Source organism: Thalassophryne amazonica, chromosome 2, assembly GCF_902500255.1.
Source record: "Thalassophryne amazonica chromosome 2, fThaAma1.1, whole genome shotgun sequence".
In the NCBI taxonomy this organism is placed as follows: Eukaryota; Metazoa; Chordata; class Actinopteri; order Batrachoidiformes; family Batrachoididae; genus Thalassophryne; species Thalassophryne amazonica.
This window is the reverse complement of record NC_047104.1, coordinates 122,760,256-122,785,845: the sequence shown is the minus strand read 5'-3', so window position 1 is coordinate 122,785,845 and position 25,590 is coordinate 122,760,256. Positions and strand designations below refer to the sequence as shown.

Below are 25,590 nucleotides of genomic sequence, written 5' to 3'. Positions count from 1 at the left end.
ATAAGCCCCTGGTTCATATACTGCAAACTCAGGAGTTGAGGAGTAACAGGTGTATAGACATTGACAAGCAGCAATCGCAGAATGTTATGCTGATGGCACTGATACATAAAAACATGCACAGACATTGAAATGCAAGACAGAAGAGCAGACAAAAATAAAATGGGAAGGAATACTTGAGGTAACCCAGAGTACACTTGAATGTCATGTTGATACCAAGATAGGTCTGTGAATAGTGGGCATACTCTGTCTAAAGAAGTTGTCAATGCCAGGAGGATGGATTGTCAGTCCCGATATGACAAAGAGCCAATTAGAAGTGTTTGTTCACAAACTCCATTTGTCAGTCTGGGAGTGTAAATGCAGCCCTGATCGCATGACAGAAGGCTTTTTTATAATTGTAAGATCAACTGTGGCCTGTGGCCTGAGACTATATCTGATGCATTTTGGTGGAGGTGAAAGAAGTGATGCATGATCAATTTTGCAGTCACTGATCTCCAACATGGATCTAAGGGTAAAATGGAAATGGAAAGTAACAAAGCAAATCACTTCCCACAGGTACAGTAATTGCTAGCAGAGTTGTGGGTGGTGTCCTCCACCATAAACCACATTTCATTTTGAGTGAGAGAAATGTTATTTTTACCCAGTTCTTTCATGTAATTTACTGACCCCTTACCAAGAACCAAACCACTGTATTCCTCATTTTTAGTTTATTAAAGGTCACGTTAGAAACCAGGCCTGTGTCCCTCACAGACAGTGTCCATCTTGTGAAGGAACACAAAGTAACTTGTACAACACTTTTATACAATCTGGGTGTTAACAGTGGGTGTGGTTTAGTCTCACATTTCTAATATTACTGGCTCTCACCAACAGGGGGAGATCTCCCTGTGTCTGAAACTTGGACATATGATTGAGGTGAAACTTAACTTATATTTCTCAGAACTTCCAAACAAATAACACAAATACTCGATAGCTAACATAAAATAAAGAATTAGCACAGATATTATCTAAGAATGTAACCTACACTCAGACAGGAAGTGAAGCAGGAAGTGATCTGGCAATAAAATGAATCAAAAACAAAAAGTAAACTGGTAGGACCATTTTCTGGATCCATCTGAGTCTACTAGGCCCTCTTCACCAGCCACTCCATGTCCCACTTTACTGTAGCCACAACACAGGAGGATGGTAGGATTTTGTCTTCACTTCAGAAGGGTGTTCCTCTGAGGCATACTGCCAAGGGAAGGCATTGGGTGTAAAATTCTTGCGCTTGGGTAATAGGGTGAAATTGTATCTGCCAAAAAGCAGACCTGAAAAGGTTTTGGGATTTCAGACATTTGGATGTATTCCCCATTCTTGTGGAAAGTATATGTGATACAAAGGTACTTGTGTTATTCCAACCAGTGTCTCTGCTCCTCCAGGGTGAGTTTAACTGACAGCAACTCTCAGTACCCAACATCATATACAGTAGTTGTGCTCTGTGAACGTCAGAAACAAGAAAAACGCAAAGGGAGAGAACACTGAGAATGAGCCGCCCCTACCCCCATGGGGCACTTCCATCCATAATAAATGGATGAGAAAGGTCTGACTTTACAAGAACTGGGGCTGCGTTGAGGCAGTTATTGAGCTCAGTGAATATTCATTAGAAAAGTTCATGAGCTAAGTGCAGGGAACTGCTCGCTAACTGCAATCCCTGTTAAGGAACTGCAATCCATGTTAAGGTGACTATCAAAGTTGACAAACATAAAAAAAAAATACTGGAGATATTTGAGTGTAGTGGGTGCTGCCATGGCACAAATATCTGGATCTGTCATTACCTGGGCATTTTCAATAATGAAGTCCAACAACCTCACCAAGCTGGTGTGAAACACATCTCTGCTTTTACATCACTGGCCCTCCAAGAACTTTCTTGGAGAACTTCTTGGACAAGGACAGTATGTTGATTTTCATTGTGTTCAGAAATATGTGTGCCCAGGAATTTGAAGCTCTCCACCCTCTCTACTCTCTTGAGTTTCAACATTACCTCTGTCATGTCATGTGAATTTATCTGTGGTGTTGGTGTGATGAAATGGTACATAGTCATGAGTATACAGAGGATATAGGAATGGGCTCAGCATGCAGTCTGGTGAAGTATATATTCTGAATGTCAGATTAGAGGAGTGATGTGGACCCATCCTGACTGACTGTGGCTGGTTTGTAAAGACTGTGGCTGTTTATTTCCTTTATCGGCAGATGTAATGCTGAATGCCCAGGTCAGACATCTTGGAGAATAGTCCGCTCAAATTCAAATTTTATTAATTTATATAGCGCCTATTCACGACAGGGTCACCTCAAGGTGCTTCACACAACACAACTTAAAAAAGCAAAACAAAGTGAATTGAAAGATTTAAAAAAGAAGACACACAATAACATAAAATACTTGTGATAAAACAAGGAAAAAAGTTGTGTCTTCAATTTAGATTTGAAAATCTCCACAGAGTCTGACTGTCGTATCTGCATGGGCAGATCATTCCACAGAGATGATGCATGATTGGAAAAGGCTCTGTGACCTGCCAACTTTTTATTCACCCTAGGGACACACAACAGTCCTGCACCCTGCGAACGCAAGGCGCGAGCCAGTACGTAGGGCTCAACCAAGTCGGCCGGGTGTTGGGGGCAGTTCGTGAACAATTTTATAGACCAGTAACAACACCTTAAAATCTGATCTCAAAGACACAGGAAGCCAATGAAGGGTGTAATGTGGTCAAACCTTCTGCTTCGTGTCAAAATTCTGGCAGCAGCATTTTGAACCAGTTGAAGACCCCTGCTGTGCTCTGCTGTATATGAAGGTGTAAAATACAGAGCTGTAGTTCACAAACAGCACATGCCTATACTCCCTGTTGTTCCAGGTGGTACAGTACAGTACACTGACCTGTTGGTTTTACATGGGTACTAATGGGGGAGAACTGGGCAGGTGGCACAGTGGCCTTGATGTGTTGCAGAACCAGTCTCTACAGGCAGTTCATGATTACAGGTGTTAAGCAAGCAATATTGCAGACCTTCAACAGGAGTTGTACATCGTTGGTCACCCATGGCTTGTTGTTAGGAAATGTGCAGGTCTGCTTTGTGGTGGTGACATTGTCCATGCAGTATTTTAGAGAAGAGTTGTCAATACTCACTCACTCACTCATCTTCAACCAAATACTCCAATTAAGGGTCCCAGCAGTCATAGGGTATGAGGTTGGGTACACTCTGGACAGGACGCCAATATGTCATAGGGCCATATATAGCCAAACAAACACATTCACATCCGCACGCACACTTACGGACAATTTAAAGTTTCCACTCCACCTAACTTGCATGTCATTGGATATGGGAGGAAGAGGGAACCTACGCAAACATGGGGAGAACATGCAAACTCCATGCAGAAAGGCCACAGGTGGGTATAGATCCCATGACCTACTTGCTGTGAGGCAACAGTGCTAACCACTCATCCACCGTACTGCCATGATGTCAATACTGTTATCCACAAATATAATCCAGTCAGTGTAATTGAAGCAGTCCTGCAGCTGCTCAGAAGCCCCCTCAGGCCACACTAGTATTTCTCCAGCAGCTGATCTGACTGCATTGATAAGTGGCCTATATGCTGGAGTCAAAAACAAGGAGACACGGTCGGACTGTCCCACATAGGAAAAGGTTTTTACTTTTGTGTGTGTGTGTGGGGGGGGGGGGGGGTGGTCACGTGCATGTGCTTTTCTACTTTATCTCCTCTCAGCTTCTCACTTGCATTACATCCCTTTTTTTTTTTACTGATGTTTCACTATTTTTTTCCTCCTGTTATTTCTCACTCAGGTTTTCTTTGAGTTTCGCTTGCTCTGTTTGAGAATGCTGGTTTAGTTGTCATCACTGTGTCTGTTTCTCCGTCTGTATCTATGGACATGGCACTCTCACTCTTTCTTGGTTCTCATTCATTACAACTGCATGTCATTCTGTCAATTCACTCACCTGTTTTTCCCTCTCAGTAGTTAAGTTTCCTCAACTCTTTGTCAGCCTATCTGCTGTGTCCTACATTCTGAGTCTTTTCCCTTGTGTGCTCCCAGATCAATGTTTTCATCTTACAGAACTTATTTTGAACAGTTAAATCTGTTCAACTATTTCCCTTCCAAGAAGGAATTTAATTTTTCTAATCTAGGTGATGGTACATTTGGACTTGAAGACAGGAATGGCTACATCAATCTGACATTTGAACCCAGTGACCTTTGACCGTCACCCAAATGATTTACTTCTGGTGGACCTTGCCAGGGCATTTACAGAGTCCACCGAAGTGTGGTCCAAATCACATATGGTCCAAATTATTTTGAAAGTCAAATCTCTTGACTTTTGACAAAATGACTTATTTATTTAAGACCAACTGTCATTGATAAAGCACTTTTGGTAGAAATCACCAAAAGAGTCTGTAAGTAGACAAACAGACATTGTCTTGATCTCAATGACTGACTCTTGGCAAATTTGATTTTGGTGGTAATTCCACAACCCACCCCCATTGGTATGTGTCACATTTGATACAAATCAGAGTGAATGTTTTTATCCAATGGCAGACCTTTGGCAAGTGTGATCTCACCTGAGCAATTCCAAAATACACACGTCAAATGTATGTCAAATGTGGTGGAAAATCATAATTTTGACATTTTTACCACAGTGACCTTGATCTTTGCCAACAGAAGAGTCTTTACAGGCATTTCTGGGTTTGTCACCCTCATATCAAGTTTGGCAGAAATCATCCAAAGGACACAGGATGAAAGGGGAGCAAGGAGATAGATAAACCACAAATTTGATGTTGATTAAGGGCAACTGTGGAGTGAAACTACAAATACAAAAGTTTTGTGGAAATTGGCCTAAGTTCATTGGAATAGTGGAACAAACACAAACTTTTCTGAAGTTATAGTATGATGACCAACTGACCTGCAGATTGACCTTTACATTCTCGTTAAAAACAATTCTTTGTCATATTCACTTCCTAAATTAAATGGCTGTCATCTTTTTTGTGTGTGTGAAGGGAAGCTTCCTAAATATCTATATTTATGTTGATGAATTATTTGTGCTCATCAATTTATTTATTTATTTTAATTCAGCTCCTATTTAATGACTTCAGCTGCAGAATGGACACTTTTTACAGAAGCAAAATACTGGACATCTTAGAAAATACCATGAAGTCAGAAACTCACGTAGTAGCCACCTTCCCCGACTGAGTTGGTGTGAAAGCTTTTTGGTTATGAACAACCCTTGCTTTGATGAAAAAACACACTGCAAACACTAGCACTGAGTGCACCACAGTGTAAAAGTGAGCAATTTTTACATTACCATTAACAATGCTGAGTGGCGGATCTCAGTGTGAACTTGTTTTGACATTAATTCAGGAATTCACTGTCAAAGCTTAAACAACTTGTGCAGTGCCTGTAGGAAGTTTGTATTCCTATAGAAAATTGGGATCTTAAGTAGATTTCTCATCGATGGTCGTGTGAGGTTGTGTTTGAAGGTAGGATGTAGAAAGAGGTGTACTTACGTGGTGTGTCCATAAAGTAACGGTCCTTTTTATTTTTTTAAAAACTATATGGATTTCATTCATATGTTTTTACATCAGACATGCTTGAACCCTCATGCGCATGCATGAGTTTTTCCACGCCTGTCGGTGACGTCATTCGCCTGTGAGCACGCCTTGTGGAAGGAGTGGTCCCGCTCCCTCGTTGGATTTTCATTGTCTGGAAATGGCGGAATGAAAAAGACTTTTTTCCATCAGAATTTTTTCAGAAGCTGTTAGAGACAGGCACCTGGAAACCATTCAAAAAATTTATCTGGCTTTTGGTGAAAATTTTACGGGCTTCACAGAGAATAAGGACTTTAACTACAGCTTTAAGGACCCCTTTACGGACGGTCGGTGCGCCGCGCTCCGAGCTGCGACGTCGCAGCACAAACCACTGGATCATTTCTAAGCTGATGGCTCTGTGGATACGAGACCGTCGTGTGCTCTTTCTCTGGTTATCACAAGAGCTTGACATCAGCCATTTTCCGGCAGATTTCACTTTTAACAAGAGATTTTGTCATGGAAAGCCGCGCGGAGGCTTCGCGCGTCACGACCGATTCGCTGATGAAGCGAGACAAAGGCACACCTCCGGTTCGGAGTGTTAGAGGACAAGTTGGGACATGTCCAGCTCTCCACAAGTTCTCTTATACTCACTCGACTGGTAAGCACTGAAAGCCGAGATAGTAATGTGGTGGTGGCCACGTTAGTGTGCGCGGGGGGGGGCATGCAGGGGGTTTCGCCCGGGGAGTAAATCACTCTAGGACCGCCACTGCTGTTTAGATATTTATGGCGTATGTTCATGTCTGACTTGGTTTTTCTAATTGTGTTTTTAGCTTTCTAGTTTGATATGGGAAAGTAATGGACCGGAAATCAGTCAATTAGAGCACGCGTAGCGTCGCAGCCATATAATAAAGTATTTTATTCAGCTTATGCACTTACTGAAACACTGTACAAATAGTGGAAAATTTGTTGGTGTTATCAAAAACGGTTTTTCGCTATTGTCTTGCTTTATTCATGCAAAATGATCAGCGCACAGTCTTCACACACATAGGAGTGAGGCAACAGCTGTTAATTCAAGTTTCACACCAATCACTGCACTCCCTGTGTTCTGTGGGACTTTTGCCTGGTGTGTGCACACATTGTATGTGTAAAATCATTCTCTTGCCAGAAAACCTCTAACTTCTGAGTCCACCCTTCATACCAACACACAATCACTTGGGTTACTTTTGTCTTAAAGGTCGTTCTGATTCCTTGATGTTATATTATGCCCACAACATCTCTAAAGAGGTAAATTCAATACAGCCCATCAGACAGATGCACATCCTGGCATAAGGTAGCATGAAACAGATGTCTGCAACCTACCATGGATGAGACACCAGCCCATCACAGCTGTAGTTTGCCTGAAGGCATATGAGAAACTCAAGCCTGGATTTGATGTGTTTGCTTGTATTAAAATTTGTTCTTTACTCCACTCCACCAGGAAGCTCTGACAAGTGATGCAAAAGGTAAAAAGTCACCTTATATGTCACAAACCATTAGACCGTGTCCCCTTTCCAGCAAAGTATCACACTCTGGAGTTTATAAAAGATGTTATTTAGTATTAATATTGCAGAAGCAAAAGAGGGTCAAATACCAGGTACAGGTCGGTACACTTGTAATAGATAGATAAAGCAAGGATATCCAGTCTCCATGGCAAGCTCAGTCCACTGAGATGGTCCAAGGTCTGAACGCAGCAAAAAATCCAAACGCACAAACAATTATAGTACAAAAATGGAGGGCAGCATCAGTACTCAAGAAAATCAGGCAAAAGACAGAAGACAAGAAACCAAAGATTTCACTTGGGAGAATGCGAGACTGGTAACGATTGGTGATCTGCTCTCATTCATCTCTCTGCTCTTTGGTCTCTGCTTTTGAAGTCACTGAATGAAAAAAACAAATCCTTAATTCCCTGCATTTAAAAAAATGACTCATTGGATGAACTCAATTCAATTATGTGCAGGATTTCTATCTAATAAATATATGTAGCCCCATCTCAAAAAAGCACATCCATGCAAGATAATTTAATTTAATTTAGTTGGAACTACAAATATTTATTAGATGAATATTGAAGCCAATAAGTCAGTTTTTTGAGTGTGCAAGGTGCCCATGATGAAATGACCATACACAGTAAAATCAGTGTTAAATTAACACTGACAGTGAACATATGGTCCTGCTCTGGTCAGAGTGGGACCATAAACTAACACACAGTGTTAGTTTTACACTGGTGAATTTACTGTGTAGGTGTGCACAAATAAAATGAACCAAAACCGCAAACACATGTCTACATAGAATTATTATTATTCAGTGAATATTGGGCATGGCCATTTATTCATTTATTTTGGTCATGTTGTGTGGGCCGCCCGAAGAGGAGGTACTGCTGGCTCACCACCAGAGGGCGCCCTGCCTGTTGTCGGGTTTCAGGCACTAGAGGGCGCAGTGGCCGCAGGAGTCCACCAGGAACCCGGAGCTGACAGCTGCCGAGTTATCAGTATACCCTCAAGGTAAACTTACTCAGCCGTTCTGTGCCGTACGCACACGTTTTTGCATCTGAGCTTTTTGCAGTCATTAACTTTTTGTACATTTGCAGCTTGTAGCCGAGTTTGTTGGAGGTTGGAGGAGTTGGCATCTCCACTCCTCACTTCAGACTTGATTAAGTGATACATAAGGCACTGCACGTACTCTTCTTGGTGGTTGGCTCTCACTGCGGTATTGTATCACTTCCTGTTCCGGAGCACAGCGGTGTTTTTCTGTATCTGTTAGCTGTTTAATCTGCGCAGTTACATTGATCTAGTTATCTAGATTACAATTTGTTTCCCAGTGTAATCTTTACGTGCCTTAACTAAAGCACTCCTTATGCTGAATCACCTCTAAATTATTTACACATTATTCACTTTGCGTGTTTTTAGGAATCCGCTAGCTTAGCGTAGCTACTAGCTCTTAGCCGATTTAGCATGGCGGCTTCTCCTGTCTCTCCCGCACTTTTCTGCTCTGGGTGTGAAATGTTTAGTTATTCCTCGGCCTTCTTTAGCAGTAATGGTACTTGTAATAAGTGTAGCTTATTCGTAGCTTTGGAGGCCAGGCTGGGCGAATTGGAGACTCGGCTCCGCACCGTGGAAAATTCTACAGCTAGCCAGGCCCCTGTAGTCGGTGCAGACCAAGGTAGCTTAACCGCCGTTAGTTACCCCCTGGCAGATCCCGAGCAGCCGGGAAAGCAGGCCGACTGGGTGACTGTGAGGAGGAAGCGTAGCCCTAAACAGAAGCTCCGTGTACACCGCCAACCCGTTCACATCTCTAACCGTTTTTCCCCACTCGACAACACACCCGCCGAGGATCAAACTCTGGTTATTGGCGACTCTGTTTTGAGAAATGTGAAGTTAGCGACACCAGCAACCATAGTCAATTGTCTTCCGGGGGCCAGAGCAGGCGACATTGAAGGAAATTTGAAACTGCTGGCTAAGGCTAAGCATAAATTTGGTAAGATTGTAATTCACGTCGGCAGTAATGACACCCGGTTACGCCAATCGGAGGTCACTAAAATTAACATTAAATCGGTGTGTAACTTTGCAAAAACAATGTCGGACTCTGTAGTTATCTCTGGGCCCCTCCCCAATCGGACCGGGAGTGACATGTTTAGCCGCATGTTCTCGTTGAATTGCTGGCTGTCTGAGTGGTGTCCAAAAAATGAGGTGGGCTTCATAGATAATTGGCAAAGCTTCTGGGGAAAACCTGGTCTTGTTAGGAGAGACGGCATCCATCCCACTTTGGATGGAGCAGCTCTCATTTCTAGAAATCTGGCCAATTTTCTTAAATCCTCCAAACCGTGACTATCCAGGGTTGGGACCAGGAAGCAGAGTTGTAGTCTTACACACCTCTCTGCAGCTTCTCTCCCCCTGCCATCCCCTCATTACCCCATCCCCGTAGAGACGGTGCCTGCTCCCAGACCACCAATAACCAGCAAAAATCTATTTAAGCATAAAAATTCAAAAAGAAAAAATAATATAGCACCTTCAACTGCACCACAGACTAAAACAGTTAAATGTGGTCTATTAAACATTAGGTCTCTCTCTTCTAAGTCCCTGTTGGTAAATGATATAATAATTGATCAACATATTGATTTATTCTGCCTAACAGAAACCTGGTTACAGCAGGATGAATATGTTAGTTTAAATGAGTCAACACCCTCGAGTCACACTAACTGTCAGAATGCTCGTAGCACGGGCCGGGGCAGAGGATTAGCAGCAATCTTCCATCCCAGCTTATTAATTAATCAAAAACCCAGACAGAGCTTTAATTCATTTGAAAGCTTGTCTCTTAGTCTTGTCCATCCAAATTGGAAGTCCCAAAAACCAGTTTTATTTGTTATTATCTATCGTCCACCTGGTCGTTACTGTGAGTTTCTCTGTGAATTTTCAGACCTTTTGTCTGACTTAGTGCTTAGCTCAGATAAGATAATTATAGTGGACGATTTTAACATCCACACAGATGCTGAGAATGACAGCCTCAACACTGCATTTAATCTATTATTAGACTCTATTGGCTTTGCTCAAAAAGTAAATGAGTCCACCCACCACTTTAATCATATCTTAGATCTTGTTCTGACTTATGGTATGGAAATAGAAGACTTAACAGTATTCCCTGAAAACTCCCTTCTGTCTGATCATTTCTTAATAACATTTACATTTACTCTGATGGACTACCCAGCAGTGGGGAATAAGTTTCATTACACTAGAAGTCTTTCAGAAAGCGCTGTAACTAGGTTTAAGGATATGATTCCTTCTTTATGTTCTCTAATGCCATATACCAACACAGTGCAGAGTAGCTACCTAAACTCTGTAAGGGAGATAGAGTATCTCGTCAATAGTTTTACATCCTCATTGAAGACAACTTTGGATGCTGTAGCTCCTCTGAAAAAGAGAGCTTTAAATCAGAAGTGTCTGACTCCGTGGTATAACTCACAAACTCGTAGCTTAAAGCAGATAACCCGTAAGTTGGAGAGGAAATGGCGTCTCACTAATTTAGAAGATCTTCACTTAGCCTGGAAAAAGAGTCTGTTGCTCTATAAAAAAGCCCTCCATAAAGCTAGGACATCTTTCTACTCATCACTAATTGAAGAAAATAAGAACAACCCCAGGTTTCTTTTCAGCTCTGTAGCCAGGCTGACAAAGAGTCAGAGCTCTATTGAGCTGAGTATTCCATTAACTTTAACTAGTAATGACTTCATGACTTTCTTTGCTAACAAAATTTTAACTATTAGAGAAAAAATTACTCATAACCATCCCAAAGACGTATCGTTATCTTTGGCTGCTTTCAGTGATGCCGGTATTTGGTTAGACTCTTTCTCTCCGATTGTTCTGTCTGAGTTATTTTCATTAGTTAGTTCATCCAAACCATCAACATGTTTATTAGACCCCATTCCTACCAGGCTGCTCAAGGAAGCCCTACCATTATTTAATGCTTCGATCTTAAATATGATCAATCTATCTTTGTTAGTTGGCTATGTACCACAGGCTTTTAAGGTGGCAGTAATTAAACCATTACTTAAAAAGCCATCACTTGACCCAGCTATCTTAGCTAATTATAGGCCAATCTCCAACCTTCCTTTTCTCTCAAAAAATCTTGAAAGGGTAGTTGTAAAACAGCTAACTGATCATCTGCAGAGGAATGGTCTATTTGAAGAGTTTCAGTCAGGTTTTAGAATTCATCATAGTACAGAAACAGCATTAGTGAAGGTTACAAATGATCTTCTTATGGCCTCGGACAGTGGACTCATCTCTGTGCTTGTTCTGTTAGACCTCAGTGCTGCTTTTGATACTGTTGACCATAAAATTTTATTACAGAGATTAGAGCATGCCATAGGTATTAAAGGCACTGCGCTGCAGTGGTTTGAATCATATTTGTCTAATAGATTACAATTTGTTCATGTAAATGGGGAATCTTCTTCTTTAAAATTCTTCTTCTTACTTATAAGGTTTTGAATAATCAGGTCCCATCTTATCTTAGGGACCTCGTAGTACCATATCACCCCAATAGAGCGCTTCGCTCTCAGACTGCAGGCTTACTTGTAGTTCCCAGGGTTTGTAAGAGTAGAATGGGAGGCAGAGCCTTCAGCTTTCAGGCTCCTCTCCTGTGGAACCAGCTCCCAATTCAGATCAGGGAGACAGACACCCTCTCTACTTTTAAGATTAGGCTTAAAACTTTCCTTTTTGCTAAAGCTTATAGTTAGGGCTGGATCAGGTGACCCTGAACCATCCCTTAGTTATGCTGCTATAGACGTAGACTGCTGGGGGGTTCCCATGATGCACTGTTTCTTTCTCTTTTTGCTCTGTATGCACCACTCTGCATTTAATCATTAGTGATCGATCTCTGCTCCCCTCCACAGCATGTCTTTTTCCTGGTTCTCTCCCTCAGCCCCAACCAGTCCCAGCAGAAGACTGCCCCTCCTTGAGCCTGGTTCTGCTGGAGGTTTCTTCCTGTTAAAAGGGAGTTTTTCCTTCCCACTGTAGCCAAGTGCTTGCTCACAGGGGGTTGTTTTGACCGTTGGGGTTTTACATAATTATTGTATGGCCTTGCCTTACAATATAAAGCGCCTTGGGGCAACTGTTTGTTGTGATTTGGCGCTATATAAAAAAATTGATTGATTGATTGACAGACTAAAGTTAATTATGGAGTTCCACAAGGTTCTGTGCTAGGACCAATTGTATTCACTTTATACATGCTTCCCTTAGGCAGTATTATTAGACGGTATTGCTTAAATTTTCATTGTTACGCAGATGATACCCAGCTTTATCTATCCATGAAGCCAGAGGACACACACCAATTAGCTAAACTGCAGGATTGTCTTACAGACATAAAGACATGGATGACCTCTAATTTCCTGCTTTTAAACTCAGATAAAACTGAAGTTATTGTACTTGGCCCCACAAATCTTAGAAACATGGTGTCTAACCAGATCCTTACTCTGGATGGCATTACCCTGACCTCTAGTAATACTGTGAGAAATCTTGGAGTCATTTTTGATCAGGATATGTCATTCAAAGCGCATATTAAACAAATATGTAGGACTGCTTTTTTGCATTTACGCAATATCTCTAAAATTAGAAAGGTCTTGTCTCAGAGTGATGCTGAAAAACTAATTCATGCATTTATTTCCTCTAGGCTGGACTATTGTAATTCATTATTATCAGGTTGTCCTAAAAGTTCCCTAAAAAGCCTTCAGTTAATTCAAAGTGCTGCATCTAGAGTACTGACGGGGAGTAGAAGGAGAGAGCATACCTCACCCATATTGGCCTCTCTTCATTGGCTTCCTCTTAATTCTAGAATAGAATTTAAAATTCTTCTTCTTACTTATAAGGTTTTGAATAATCAGGTCCCATCTTATCTTAGGGACCTCGTAGTACCATATCACCCCAATAGAGCGCTTCGCTCTCAGACTGCAGGCTTACTTGTAGTTCCTAGGGTTTGTAAGAGTAGAATGGGAGGCAGAGCCTTCAGCTTTCAGGCTCCTCTCCTGTGGAACCAGCTCCCAATTCAGATCAGGGAGACAGACACCCTCTCTACTTTTAAGATTAGGCTTAAAACTTTCCTTTTTGCTAAAGCTTATAGTTAGGGCTGGATCAGGTGACCCTGAACCATCCCTTAGTTATGCTGCTATAGACATAGACTGCTGGGGGGTTCCCATGATGCACTGTTTCTTTCTCTTTTTGCTCTATATGCACCACTCTGCATTTAATCATTAGTGATTGATCTCTGCTCCCCTCCACAGCATGTCTTTTTCCTGGTTCTCTCCCTCAGCCCCAACCAGTCCCAGCAGAAGACTGCCCCTCCCTGAGCCTGGTTCTGCTGGAGGTTTCTTCCTGTTAAAAGGGAGTTTTTCCTTCCCACTGTAGCCAAGTGCTTGCTCACAGGGGGTCGTTTTGACCGTTGGGGTTTTACATAATTATTGTATGGCCTTGCCTTACAATATAAAGCGCCTTGGGGCAACTGTTTGTTGTGATTTGACGCTATAGAAAAAAATTGATTGATTGATTGATTGATTGTTCCTGTGTTTGGAGGTGGAGGTTTTCCCCCAGAAAGGAACTGTATTATAGTTGATTGTTTGCTGGGTGTTCCCACACCCACCTTTCACCTGTGTCTGTTCCTGCCAGCAGTACCGGATCCGACAGCTGGAAGCGGTGGCCACCGGGTCCATGTACTTCACTTTCCCAACAGGATAACTCGGCCACGTCATGGACTCCAAGGGGCGTTCTCCACCATTTGAACCACCAATGGAAATGCAAGGTGCGCAGGCTCCACCAGGAGGTGAGTTGGGTGAGCTGCAGCACATTCTCACCAACTTTATCGCTCGGTTGGATCTTTTAACCGAGCAGGATATTCACCTCACCCGTAGGATGGAGGCTCTCACCGCTCAGGTGGAGGCGTGCACATCAGGCGCGGCTGCAGCCACTCCTCCTGCGGGCCTGTCGCTCGGTAATGACGATCCAGTGATAGTTCAAAGGTCTCCCCCCCCGTCGCCTGAAGCTTACATTAGTCCCCCGGAACTGTACGAGGGTTGTGTCGAAACATGCGCAGACTTCTTGATGCAGTGCGCGCTCGTTTTTTCACAACGCCCCGTGATGTACGCGTCAGACCACAGCCGGGTGGCTTATGTGATTAATTTGCTTCGGGGCAAGGCATGCGCCTGGGCTACGGCGCTCTGGGAGCAGAACTCACGGCTCCTGTCGACGTACACTGAGTTTATCAGGGAGTTTCGACAGGTGTTTGATCACCCTTACAGAGGCGAATCCGCTTCAAATGTGCTACTGTCAATCCGACAGGGGCGCCGTAGCACAGCTGAATATGCAGTCGCCTTCCACGTTGCGGCAGCGAGGGCCGGCTGGAATTCGGTAGAGCTCCACGCCGTCTTTGTAAAGGGGCTGTCTCCAGCCCTAAAGGAGCACCTGGTGGCAAAAGATCAACCGCGGGATTTAGATGGGCTGATAGATCTGGTTATACGATTAGACAATCGATTAGCCGAACTTCAACGGGAGCGAGACGTAGGATGTGGCCGGGTGCATGCCGTCCCTCCCCCTTCCAGGTCCGAAGCAGCCCCGCCCTCTCCCCGCTCCAAGGCCAGGGCTCTCCGCGTGACACCAGCTCCCCCTGCTGACGTTGCTATGGAAACGAGCAGGGCCAAATTAAGAAAGAGGAAACAAGGGAGACTGGCACGTGGAGAGTGTGTTTACTGCAGCTCGAATGAGCATGCGCAGAATCAGGGGCCCCAGGCGGTCAAACAACAAGACTCAACCTTTGAGACTGGGTTAAGAGTGAGTCATACAAACCACACGGGTGTCCCACGCAAATGCGCACGACTCCCAGTCACGATCCTCTGTGGGGATTTAACCTTTGATGCCCTAGCACTTATTGACAGAGGGTCAGAAGGGAATCTACTGGATGGTAGATGGGCTAAGGAGGTAGGGCTCCCTCTGGTGGCCATTCCTTCACCATTGAAGGTGCGGGCACTAGATGGCACTCTCCTCCCAGTACTCACACACCAGACACAGCCTTTAACCTTGGTTGTTTCTGGTAATCACAGGGAGGAAATTGTGTTTTATGTAACACCTTCTACCTCCAGAGTTATTTTGGGTTATCCATGGATGATGAAGCACAATCCCCGGATTGATTGGCCATCTGGGGTTGTGGCTCAGTGGAGCGAAACCTGTCACCAGGAGTGTTTAAGATCCTCGGTGCCCCCCGTTGAGACTGTTAAAGAGGAGGTTCGAGTCCCCCCCAATCTTACGACGGTGCCGGCTGAGTGTCATGATCTTGCTGACGTTTTCAGCAAAGATCTGGCACTCACGCTTCCCCCGCACCGACCGTATGATTGTGCCATTGATTTGGTTCCGGGCGCTGAGTATCCTTCCAGCAGGCTTACAACCTCTCACGTCCTGAGCGCGAATCAATGGAGACCTACATCCGGGACTCTTTAGCTGCCGGGCTAATCTGGAATTCTTCCTCCCCGTTGGGTGCAGGTTTCTTTTCTGTGGGCAAGAAGGACGGCGGACTCTGTCCATGCATTGATTATAGAGGGCTGAACGAGATCACAGTTCGCAACCGATACCCGTTGCCTCTATTAGATTCAGTGTTCACACCCCTGCATGGAGCCAAAATATTCACCAAACTGGACCTTCGTGATGCTTATCACTTGGTTCGGATCCGGAAGGGAGACGAATGGAAGATGGCATTTAACACCGGTCATGCCGTTCGGCCTCACCAACGCCCCTGCAACATTCCAAGCCTTGGTTAATGATGTCTTGCGGGATTTCCCACACCGATTCGTCTTCGTATATCTAGACGATATCCTCATCTTCTCTCCGGACCCTGAGACCCACGTAAAGCATGTACGTCAGGTCCTGCAGTGGTTATTGGAGAACCGGCTGTTTGTGAAGGGCGAGAAGTGCGAGTTCCACCGTACTTCTTTGTCCTTCCTGGGGTTCATCATCTCCTCCAACTCCGTCGCACCCGATCCGGCTAAGGTAGCAGCGGTGAGAGATTGGCCCCAACCGGCAAGCCGTAGGAAGCTGCAACAGTTCCTCTGCTTCGCAAATTTCTATAGGGGGTTCGTCAAGGGCTATAGTTAGGTTGTTGGTCCCCTTACAGCCCTGACCTCCACAAAAGTCCCCTTCACCTGGTAGGATCGGTGCAAAGCCGCGTTTAGGGAGTTGAAATGCCGGTTTTCGACTGCACCAGTTCTGGTGCAGCCCGATTCCAATCGCCAGTTCATAGTTGAAGTGGATGCCTCTGACTCAGGGATAGGAGCCGTGCTGTCCCAGAGTAGGGAGTCCGACAAGGTTCTCCACCCATGTGCCTATTTCTCCCGCAGGTTAACCCCCGCTGAACGGAACTACGACGTTGGCAATCGGGAACTCCTGGCGGTGAAAGAGGCCCTGGATGAGTGGAGACGCTTGCTGGAGGGAGCTGTGGTCCCATTTATTGTTCTCACTGACCATTGGAACCTGGAATACATCCAGACCGCCAGACGTCTGAACCCCAGGCAAGCCCGTTGGTCACTGTTTTCGGTAGGTTCAACTTCAAGATCACCTATCGCCCCGGGACGAAGAACCAGAGGTCTGACGCACTGTCCCGGGTGCAAGAAGACGAAGTTGGACCAAAACTGTCGGATCCACCAGATACCATCCTGCTGGAGTCCACTATCGTCGCCACCCTCACATGGGATGTCGAGGAAGTGGTCAGGGAGGCCCTGACCCGACATCCGGATCCCGGCGGTGGACCACCAAACCGGCTGTACGTCCCACCAGACGCTCAGACTGCAGTTTTGGACTTCTGTCACGGTTCCAAGCTCTCCTGTCATCCAGGGGTGCGCAGAACTGTGGCAGTGGTCCGGCAGCGGTTCTGGTGGGTGTCAGTCGAAGCTGACACCTGGGATTACGTCCGGGCCTGTACGACCTGTGCCAGGGGCAAGGCGGACCATAAACGTGAACGAGGACTCCTCCAGCCGCTTCCCGTGCCTCATCGCCCCTGGTCCCACATCGGCCTGGACTTCATCACGGGCCTCCCTGCGTCCCAGGGAATGACCACCATCCTGACGATAGTGGACCGCTTTTCCAAGGCGGCCCACTTCGTGGCCCTCCCGAAGCTCCCGACGGCCCAGGAGACCGCAGACCTCCTGGTCCACCACGTCGTGCGTCTGCATGGTATCCCAGCGAACATCGTCTCGGATCGTGGTCCCCAGTTCTCCTCGCAGGTCTGGAGGACTTTCTGTAGGGAACTGGGGGCCACCGTGAACCTGTCGTACGGGTACCACCCCCAGACCAACGGCCAAGCAGAGTGGGCGAACCAAGATCTGGAACAGGCCCTGAGGTGTGTTACCTCCGCACACCCAACGGCCTGGAGCCAACATCTGGCCTGGATCGAGTATGCTCATAACAGCCAGATCTTGTCAGTGACTGGCCTCTCCCCCTTCGAAGTCTGTTTGGGGTACCAGCCCCCATTGTTCCCAGCTATAGAGGGAGAGGTCGAAGTCCCCTCGGTCCAGGCCCATCTCAGGAGATGCCGTCGGGTGTGGAAGTCAGCCTGCTCTGCTCTCCTCAAGGCCCGGACGCGGGCGAAGAGCCATGCAGATCGCCGACGAGCCCCGGCCCCAGCTTACCAGCTCGGGCAGGAGGTGTGACTCTCCACCAAAAACATTCCTCTGCAAACGGACTCACCTAAGTTAACAGACCAGTACATCGGACCCTTTCCCATCACCAAAATCATCAGTCCCGCCACAGTGAAGCTTCAACTCCCAGCTTCCATGTCTCAAGGATCAAACCACACCACTCCTCGGACCTCTGCCCCCCCGGACCAGCGCCGCCTCCTGCCTGCATCATTGACGGCGAGCCGGCCTGGACTATGTAGAAGCTGCTGGACGTGCGGCGGAAGGGTCGGGGCTTCCAGTATCTGGTGGACTGGGAGGGTTACGGACCAGAAGAGTGCTCCTGGGTGAAGAGGAGCTTCATCTTGGATCCCGCCCTCCTGGCGGACTTCTACCAGCGACACCCTGACAAGCCGGGTCGGGCGCCAGGAGGCGCCCGTTGAGGGGGGGTCCTGTTGTGTGGGCCGCCCGAAGAGGAGGTACTGCTGGCTCACCACCAGAGGGTGCCCTGCCTGTTGTCGGGTTTCAGGCACTAGAGGGCGCAGTGGCCGCAGGAGTCCACCAGGAGCCCGGAGCTGACAGCTGTCATCACTCTCATCACCACCACCCATAAAAGCCTGAGAGAGACATCAGAACTCTGCCGAGTTATCAGTATACCCTCAAGGTAAACTTACTCAGCCGTTCTGTGCCGTACGCACACGTTTTTGCATCTGAGCTTTTTGCAGTCGTTAACCTTTTGTACACTTGCAGCTTGTAGCCGAGTTTGTGGAAGTTGAAGGAGTTGGCGTCTCCACTCCTCACTTCAGACTTGATTAAGTGATATATAAGGCACTGCACGTACTCTGTGTTCCTGTGTTTGGAGGTGGAGGTTTTCCCCCAGAAAGTAACTGTATTATAGCTGATTGTTTGCTAGGTGTTCCCACACCTGCCAGCAGTACCGGATCCGACAGCTGGAAGCCGTGGCCACCTGGGGACTCAGGGCTTGGCGGCTCCGGCATATTGCAGGTCTCCGTTGGTGGTGGAACATCGTGGGTCCCGGCTCTTCTCTGGATAGGCGTCTCCTACCCTCGGGCCTGCCCACGCGTCACTGAGTTTTGTGATTGACAGACTAAAAGCATATTTGGCTGTTTGTGCACATTTGCAGAATAAATTGTTATTTATTCTAACTTCCTATTGGCCGTTCATTCACGCCCCCTGGTGTGGGTCCGTGTACTTCACTATCCCAACAGGTCATTTGTTTTCCATGACCACACACACACACACTATATATATATATATATATATATATATATATATATATACAGTGAGAAAAATACTGTAAGTATTTGAACACCCTGCGGTTTTCCAAGTTCTCCCACTTAGAAATCATGGAGGGGTCTGAAATTTTCATCTTAGGTGCATTTCCACTGTGAGAGACATAATCTAAAATAAATAAATAAATAAAATCTGGAAATCACAATGTATGATTTTGTTTAATAATTTATTTGTATGTTACTGCTGCAAATAAATATTTGAACACCTACCAACCAGCAAGAATTCTGGCACACACAGACCTGTTATATTTTTTTTCTTTATGAAGCTGTAGCCCAGTTGTTAAAATGAAATCTCTGTGATATTAAAAACCCTTGTTTTAATATAGTTCATTTAATTTTAAAATAAGCAATTCATTAAAAAAGGTTATTAACAATCCTTAAAACAGTTCATTTTTATTGTGAAATAAATAAATAAATAAATAAATGAGGTTGATTTAAATGAATTAAGTGGCTTAAAAAGTGTTCAAAGTGAAAAAAATAAGAGGAAAAAGAAAACAGTTACAACCAGTGATGCATTTTACAAGCTGCTGTGAAGGGCTCAGAGCAGACTTCCAAACTAGCCAATCAGTGAACCCCGTGAGCCCCAGGTGATCAGCTGCGTAGTTCTACTTTTTTAACGGACATTTTTCACACTAGCTGCTTCGTGTGCTGTCCGATTGATATAGAGATTAAATCTGTTGCCATCCACTGCGTAAGACGCGAAAATAAACAAACTTGTGAACAAAGTTCTATTTATTTTTTATTATGTTTAACAGTTGCTGACCGTTATACTGTTACACTTAAACTCTCTAGAGCATTGGAAAGACCAGATGATATTTGCCGAACTGGCGAGGTGAAACACTCATTCATAGATTCCCAGCGGTGACTTAAGACACTGTTCAACTTGCTTGGTTGATTGTAATGCATCTGATACTAATTTTTAACCTGTTCGGTTGACTATGAGGTAGCTAATATTCATGCTGATCGGTGCAAGCAGCCATGGTTTTGTGATGCTAATAGCCTATTAGCTTGGGTTTAGCCACTTAGCTGGTCTGCTCATCTGGTGGTACATTTATAAAGAGGATGTTTTTCTAAACTGTTTACTACATGTGTTGGAAAAAAATATTTGAGGTTATTCCATGTGCACTTAATGTTTGTGGTAATTAAGGAGGTCAATATTTAGTGCATTCTCTCACTGTTACCAGTGCAAGGAGGGACAGCTAAGCACGCTAAGCCTTAATGCCTCTAAATTACTATAAATGTTTGCTGCAATGAATGTGATTTTCCATCAAATTAAAGGGTACTTCACAATATTTTTTAATTCCTGTAAAATTATCTTTTGTTAGTTAAATGTAATTATAGTAGTTGATTTAGTTCTTGAAATTGCTATTAATATAACCAGTCTTTTGAATACTTGAACATAACAAGCACTTTGAATGTATTTGTAGTCTCATAGCTGTAAATGAACACTTGAACTAAAGAGATTTTGTTGTACAACTAAACTATGAGAACACGATTTGAATTAATGCAAAGGAGTGTTATTGATTGTTTAGAGTTTAGAGTTGTTTTTTTCTTCCTTTTTTTTTGCTTTGCTGGCTTTATTATTTTAGTTTATTATTTTTCATTGAATGTTCCTTAAACTGTTGTATGTTTCAATGTTTTAATACTCTTTAACAAGTGGCCATGAACATAACTCGAGCCATTGTTGCCTGTGTCTTTTGGGTATTGAAAAATAAGGGTTCCCACAAGCTTAAATACTTCTGTTATTGGTCCAGCTATTAATGTTAATGATTACTTACCTGTGCTCTGATTAAATATGTAACCCTAATTACCATGTAATAATCAGAGGGCATCAAGAGTGTTGGTGCCGATTAGCACCTGGTCATGGGCTGCAGAACGGAGGTGGGGAATAACCAAGGCCAAAGTGTGTACTTCAAGGTCAGTGCCCACAAAGTCTTTCCGAAAGGTAACAGAGAGCTCAGTGTATCCTAAGTAGGGGACTAATTGGCCGTTAGCACCCTCCACATCAAGGAGATCGCCTAATGGATGGATGGTCAGATCTGAAAGGTGTTGCTCATAAAAAGACTGGGGTACAGTGGTCACCTGCGAACCTGTATCCAAAAGACAACAAGTGTCTCTTCCCGCAATGGTGACCTGAGCTGTGACTTTATTTCCCACAAGGCCACAAGGGAGTAATGGGCCTCCTGTTATTCTGAACTCTTTTCCGGGCAGTTTTTTCAATTTGGGGACTGGTTTTGTCAGGTGTCACTCCCATATGTCCCTCTATGGGAGCAGATATCAGTTTAAATGTGCCTCAGTGCCAAAGGTGTTAGAGGCCTCCCATACAGCCTGTCTTTCTCTCAGTTGTTTTCTCTTTGGTGCTACGAGTGCAGGATTTGGCTCATTGTCACAAGCTGAGACGATGCCCCGTCTTCCCCACACTGGAAGCAGTACCAAGGGCGTGGTTTACTGCTTAGGTTGACAACGGGGCTCTGCTGACTTGTTCCTTTCTTTTTCCTGAGGTGAACTTCAGCTTTGGCACTGGAGGCAAGGGCCTTCATTTTCTTTTTGGACAATTTCTGTTTTTGGCTCTCTGCTGTCATGAGGTTAAGCTGGGCACTAATGTCTGTTAATTGTTTCTTCAGCATCTCAACTTCAGTGCCATAATCAGAATCAGTGGCGGCATGTGCCGTTTGCAGATGAGACATGACACGCTGTTTGGTTGCACCATAAGCAGGCTTGGCGTTGCCCAAATGCTGCTTCATACGGCTTATTTTTGCCGCCTGTTTATCTTCTTCTGTTCTTAATAGCAACAACAGTTCTGCAAAAGATGGTGGGTTACACTTCCTCTATTCAAGCTGAAGAACGACTATCAAGGCATTTTCCCAGCAACCACGGCAGAACTGCTTTAAAAGCTGCTGATCAAAGTCACGAGGGGACATGCCACCATGTCTCATGGTCGTGCTCAGTGCTACATGCAGCCTCTGGAGAAAAGAAAATGACTTTTCCCCATCATTTTGAAGTGTACTCATGAACCTGGCATAGAGTTCATCGCCGTCTTCAACTGTTCCATAGGCAGAGTCAATCAGTTCAAGATAGGCCGAAGGCTTAGCCTGTGGTCCCAGATGTTTAGTGATCTCAGAAGCAGGAGGGAGGAGGCTGTCAAGAATGCAGTGCATGCAATGTGATTCTGAAACTGAGGGATCCTTCATGAGGACTTCAACACTAGTGCGCCATGTGTCGTAATCCGCTTCATTATTAGGATGTGGACATTTCCCTGAGTAAGCTCGGAGGCTACCTGGCGTAGCAAGGTGTGATGGGCTTTCACTACTGCGGACATGTGCTCAACCACCACTCGTTGGATGCTCGAGGGATTCACATCGATGGTGGACTGGGTTGTGTCACTAGTGATAACTGGTGGAGTCGGTGACAAGGTTAAATCAGTCAGGTTTTTAGCGAGGATCAAAGAGGTATGAGGCTGAATTGCATCGTGAGAGGATTTCTTTGCTGCAGGATCAGCAGGATTCACAGAGTGAGGGTGGATGAAACATTTTCCTGGTCAGATCGTTCTGTTTGGGAGAGTGGGCTGTGCTTAGGTGGAGGTTCTTGATGTGGCTGAGGAGAAGGGGACAGCGTGGTGACTGTAGATGAAGCGAGATGTGCCAGTTCTTCTTTCAGCATTTACTCCAGGGAAGTTCCACTCAGTCTGGCAATGTCACACAGCTGTTCCTTGTATGTTTTGGTAGCCCTGCTTCGGGCATTGAGTGTGTAAACACTTGCCAAGCTCTTCACTTCATACACAGTGTCTGTCTGGGTGGGGTTTTGAAGCTTAAGAGGCAACAGGGGCTCTAATGATTCCATAGCAGTGCCTTGTGTGAACTCTACAATGATCTGTCTGTGGAAATCTGATTTGGGATCATCTATACGTAAACAGCGTTTAATTGAACCATATTTCTGAAGGCAAGTGGATACTTCATCATCACTTTCTGTCTCAGTTAACCCACTAACCACAACTGAGCAAAGGATTTCAACCGATTCTTGTATTACAATTTCCATTTTGCCGTACTTGGATATGGGCACCTACTTTTAGCAGTTTATACACACAAAATAACTGACAATTATACACTCAACTGAGCTCTCCTGGCTGGGCTCGCCAAATCTGTAACCCTAATTACCATGTAATAATCAGAGCACAGGTAAGTAATCATTAACATTAATAGCTGGACCAATAACAGAAGATTTTAAGCTTGTGGGAGCCCTTATTTTTCAATACCCAATACAAGGTCAGATGAGATCCGAAAAGCTCATTAAATTCACACCGTCTGTGTAAATCATATTTGCTTCCTAACTTTTCATGAACTCTAAACAATCAATAACACTCCTTTGCATTAATTAGTTCAAATCATGTTCTCATAGTTTAGTTGTACAACAAAATCTCTTTTTAGTTCAAGTGTTCATTTACAGCCGTGAGACTATAAATACATTCAAAGTGCTTCTCATGTTCAAGTATTCAAAAGACTGGTTATATTAATAACAATTTCAAGAACTAAATCAACTACTATATTTACATTTAACAACAAAAGATAATTTTACAGGAATGAAAAAAAATATTGTGAAGTACCCTTTAATTTGATGGAAAATCACATTCATTGCAGCAAACATTTATAGTAATTTAGAGGCATTAAGGCTTAGCGTAAGTAAGTAAGTAAGTAAGTTTTATTTATATAGCACCTTTCACAGACAAGAGCCACAAGGTGCTTCACAACATAAAAGCACAGTACACCACACAATACATCATCAGTGTGCTTAGCTGTCTCTCCTTGCACCGGTAACAGTGAGAGAATGCACTAAATATTGACCTCCTTAATTACCACAAACATTAAGTGCACATGGAATAACCTCAAATATTTTTTTCCAACACATGTAGTAAACAGTTTAGAAAAACATCCTCTTCATAAACACAATCAGAATAGGCGTTTTAATTTACATGTACCACCAGATGAGCAGACCAGCTAAGTGGCTAAACTCAAGCTAATAGGCTATTAGCATCACAAAACACCTTTTCATGGCTGCTTGCGGCGATCAGCATGAATATTAGCTGCCTCATAGTCAACCAAACAGGTTAAGTATCAGATGCATTACCATCAACCGAGCAAGTTGAACAGTGTCTTAACTCACCGCTGGGAATGTATGAATGAGTGTTTCACCTCGCCAGTTCGGCAAATATCATCTGGTCTTTCCAATGCTCTAGAGAGTTTAAGTGTAACAGTATAACGGTCAGCAACTGTTAAACATAATAAAAAATAAATAGAACTTTGTTCACAAGTTTGTTTATTTTCGCATCTTACGCGGTGGATGGCAACAGATTTAATCGAGTCCAGCAGTTAAGGGATAGAATCGTGCACTTTTTTACAGAAGCCCCAAACTTTGTCAAGGGACTCTTTAGGTTATATTAAGTCATGTCAAAGCGGGAGACATTTGATTTTAGCCCTGTATCCTGCTTTTTTTAAAAGGGTGTTTGCATGGTTATAATATAGTGTATATTTTGCTATTCGTATGACAATACGATCATATGGTTATTATGTAGGGGGCCAGTGATCAAGATTGGACATTGTTAAGCTGTAGAGAATGGCTACTGCAACTAGTGCAAAGCTATACTGAGCTTATGTTATCATGTATCGTCCGTCGTGCGGCGTCATACGTCGTCGTACATCCTTATACATTAGCAGGGTGGCATGTTTCAAAATGGAAAGAGGTACAGGACTCATTTCAGGCCTGTAGGGATCTTTAATAGGCCTCTACCTCTGAGACATAAAATTAGGTCACTGTGATCTTCCTAGCATGAAAGCTGTAGAGAGTAGTTCTTTAAAAATATTCCTGAAACATTTGTGCATATCTAGGAAGTTTGCCAACCAGGTATTTACAATGTTTTCAGTTAAAAAATATGGTGATAATCATCTTAATACCAATAACATAAAACAACAACAACAACAACAACAATGGTTATGGCCATAAAAACAAAATTGAGTTCTTGTAATTAATAAAAAAGCATTTCTTTCCATTCAAACACTGTTATTTTAGAGTGTAAATATGTTAGAGTGCATGAGTAGCATATTTCCTTTGCCCTATGCTCGCAAACAGCTATATTGCATAGGTATATTGATATTCACAATGAGTTAGACAATATTTAGTCACTTTCCCTAGATTAACGCTTTTTCTAAGAGTGTAAGCAGACTGAAGTACATTCAAAGCATCCCTACTTAGCCTTAATACATTTTTCATAACCTTCAAGTTTATATTATGAACTTAAAAAGATATTTGGATAAGAGTTTGTCATGAATTATATGCTGTAGAAGGCTGAAAATGGTTATTCTCTTAAACCCAAGTTTTTAGAGTGTAGAAGTTTATGGATTCAATGTCTCCCGAGCTTATATACTTCAGGACACTATAAAGTACCTCTGATAAAGTTTTGGCGCTTTTGTATAAAAGTGCATGAGTCCCCTAAAATTTGTCCCTTAGCCGCCGGACTAATCTCTGTATCAATCGGACAGCACACGAAGCAGCTAGCATGAAAAATG

General features: G+C 44.0%; 1 long non-coding RNA gene across 1 annotated transcript; it reads right to left on the bottom strand.

The window, feature by feature from the left end:
* Positions 1 to 1,827: 1,827 nt before the first annotated feature.
* Positions 1,828 to 23,272, bottom strand: LOC117502899. Its single transcript, XR_004558431.1, has 3 exons — positions 23,113 to 23,272; positions 5,793 to 5,798; positions 1,828 to 1,839 (listed from the first exon to the last, which is right to left on the bottom strand). It is a non-coding gene; the product is annotated as an uncharacterized LOC117502899 (long non-coding RNA).
* Positions 23,273 to 25,590: the final 2,318 nt, after the last annotated feature.